Source organism: Cervus canadensis, chromosome 26 (assembly GCF_019320065.1).
Source record: "Cervus canadensis isolate Bull #8, Minnesota chromosome 26, ASM1932006v1, whole genome shotgun sequence".
Lineage (NCBI taxonomy): Eukaryota > Metazoa > Chordata > Mammalia > Artiodactyla > Cervidae > Cervus > Cervus canadensis.
In genome coordinates this window covers 43423644-43427097 of record NC_057411.1, presented here as the reverse complement: position 1 = coordinate 43427097, position 3454 = coordinate 43423644, and the positions used below count along the sequence as shown (strand labels likewise).

Below are 3454 nucleotides of genomic sequence, written 5' to 3'. Positions count from 1 at the left end.
TACCCAGGATGGAATACAGAGCACTATTACAGTTATTAGCAGTGAAATGTTTCTTTTGTAATTAATACTCACATAATATATTGATTCAATAAAAAGTCAATGAAGAGCTTATTATTTGCATTATCAATGACCTTCCTCCACATTAACAAATGTGTACCAGGATGTGACAAAATATACATGTCCTCTTGGAAGGAAGTTTTAAAGAGAGATATAATATTTAAGTTATTGTTTTTTTTTTGTTGTTGTTACTTTATTATTGTACAAAAATATAGTAGGGCTTCCTAGGTGGTGCTAGTGGTAAAGAATTCGCGTACCAATGCAAGAGACATAAGGGGCGTGGGTTCAATATCTGGGTCGGGAAGACCCCTTGGAGTTTTTTTCATGGTGTGATGTTTATTGTGACTTTTCTACTCATTGGAATAGTCCATTTTAGCCCTGGGTTCTTGGAAATTCTCTGTGTCCCAGGGGGCCTTCTAATTCAGAATAGTCAATATTTTTCTAACCATTCTTCTGTTTCATCCCATTTTTTTGCATTTTCTTCTTAAAAGTTTTCTCAAATGTTGGCATCAGTTCTAAATGGTGAAACACGGTTAGACATTGAGTACTGTTAAAGACATGAGGACAGTTAAGGTCCAGGCCCAAAGTGCTATATTCTTCTTGACATCTCCTAGTACCTTGTGTAGAAATCTGGACTACAAAAGAAGTCCTGTCTCAGGGCTATCACTCCTGGAGGAATAGAGGTGAAGCACAAGCTAGGGGATAACCACCATCCTTCAGTGAGAAGGGCCGTGGCAAATTGGCAGGGGCTATTAGCTGCACGCTGGAGTGTGGCCAGCATTAAATTCAACCTGGAAGGGAAACAGAGCAGACTCCCCAAGGAAAGGGCTGCAAGAGAGAACCGATGCACGTGAAGTATAGCTTCAGGGAAAGCTGACCCTGTATCAACATGCTAGAGTTCAACCTCTCAAAAATTTAGATACTTATCCCCAAATGAGTTCTCTGCTTTGTTTTAAGGCCACAGTACTCTAAGCCTGACAGTAAGTTATTTGTTTCCACATCTAGAATGTGTTATTGTTTTAATGATTTTTTTGACACAGTAATCAAGAGTCTATAATCTATTTGTCAAAATAAGATGTACTGTCTTATGAGAGCCCCCAGGAGACAGAGTTCCCGGTTATGCTGTCTACTTTATAGTATTTATTGAGCACCTACTCTGTTCCAAGGACTTCCATACTGGATGCCATGTCTTTCTTACTGCAGACCCCAGACATTAGATATTATTAGACTGATTTTTACCAGTAAGGAATCCAAGGCTTAGAGGTAACTTAAGCCATTTTCAAGAGCCCAGAAATAATAAATGATGAAACCAGAATTCAAAGGAGGTCTTGCACTTTATCACTATTATGCAGTACAAAATTGTTTTCAGGGTTCAGATTTATTTTACAATGCCCCTCACAAAGCAGATGATAATGAGTACTGGTCCCTAAAAATAACAAAATCAAACAAATAAAAATTACACTTCTTGATGTTCTAGAAATCATATTACCTCTTTGATTCTCTCACCTGATTTATAGCATTGGCCAGAGATTGCTTTTTGTGAATTTCTGAAATTAAAAACAAAACAGAATCAGTTCACCAAAGTTAACAATTTCTCACTGTAAGGAATATTTCAAAGCATGCTGAAGGCCCTATGAGGGTACTACAACATTTGAGTAATGATAGCCTATTTAACCTTGCACTGTTACTGCTGTTGATAATAATCACTGATGTCTATTATTAATTTACAGTTTTGGAAATGTTTTTGTTTTTATGCTTCATAAAATCAAGGAAACTCTCGAGGGTCTACTTGGAAGATGAGTCACTTGAACATCTAAATTAGAATAATACATCATCTCAAATGAATTGAATACATAAATACAAAAATAAGCATACATGATTTCATGGTAAGGGAAAGGGTATGTCTTAAAATCCTCTGTGAACTCTATAAAGAGGGGTTCTATGCCAATGTGGGAACTGTTATCAATCTTATAACTAGTCCAATGTTAGGGAAAATGCTCACTCAACAATGTTTGTATGGATGTTGGCTTAGCCTCTAGGGATATGGAATCCCAGGGCCACATGAAGGAGTTCTCCCCTTATTAAGCATCTCCCAAATTAGTGAAGGGGCTTCCCAGGTGGCACAGTTATAAAGAATATGCCTGCCCATGCTGGAGACACCAGAGATTCAGATTTGATCTTGGGTGAGGAAGATCCCCTGGAGTAGGAAATGACAACCCGCTTCAAGTTTTTTCTTGCCTAAAAAACTCCATGTACAGGGGCGCCTGGTGGGAGATAGTCCATGGGGACAAAGAGTAAAAAGTCGGACATGACTGATGTGACCTAGAACACACAAAGTACTGAAAGAAAGAACATCTCTGTAAAAGGTCCAAATCTATTTTGGTATATGCTGCGGTTGACCATGCTGCCCCAGCATGGGGGATCTTAGGTTCCCAACCTGGGATCAAACCGCTGTGCCCTCTGCAGTGGAAGTCTCAACCACTGTATCACTGGGGAAGTCCCGGGATATGTTCCCATTTTAGAAAGCCAATAAATATTATCCCTTATTTCAGGAGTTTGGAAACACTGAGCACTAGAAGAAAGAACAGTGACAAAGCTCCCAGCTTTGTGACCGATGAGTAGAATTAGAAAAGGCTGCTTGACCCATGGACACAACTAAAACCTCTAATAGGCTCCCTTCTCCTAAATAGAATCTTGCTTAAAAGTTACAGATTTTCAGGCATATTAGTCCCATGGATCAGTAGAGAGGCACGTGTCATTTAAGGATCAGCCATCGCCCTTTCCAGTGCCCTTTTAAGGCTGACGCAGTGCCTTAAGAGGCTAACACAGGAGGGTGAAGAAAGTCTCCATAAAACCCAGAGAAGAGATTTTTAGAACTCCTCTCTGGATCCTGTCTGGAGTCACAACTGAACTGGAAGATTTTAAGTCTTAGCACTTACTAGTATGTGTATAGTTAATACCAAAATCATTAAATTTAAACTTGACCCTCAAAAAATAAATAAATAAATAAGGATCAGCCACTATAAAATAGATAACTGATGGGAGCCTACGGTATAACATGGGGCTCAGTGCTCTGTGGTGACCCAAACGGGAAAGAAGTCCAAAAGAGAGAGGGCATATGTGCACGTTACAGCTGATTCACCTTGCTCTACAGCAGAAACGAAAACAACATTGCAAAGCAACTATACTCCAATAAAACAAAAACAAAAAAAAAAGAAAGAAAAGAAAAAAAAAAAAAAATAGAGAGAACCAGAAGGGATGAAGCTACAAATATTGTCTCTCCTACCAGACCAACAAGATAAATCACTTACAAGGAAAATAACAAGGGAAGCCTTTGAGAGAAGAGAAAGCCTCCTGCATCTACTGGAGAGTGACACTTTATGGAAATCACCTATAT

General features: G+C 38.9%; 1 non-coding gene across 1 annotated transcript; it reads left to right on the top strand.

The window, feature by feature from the left end:
- Positions 1–2842: 2842 nt before the first annotated feature.
- Positions 2843–2965, top strand: LOC122428511. The gene has a single exon (XR_006265734.1). It is a non-coding gene; the product is annotated as a small nucleolar RNA SNORA26 (small nucleolar RNA).
- Positions 2966–3454: the final 489 nt, after the last annotated feature.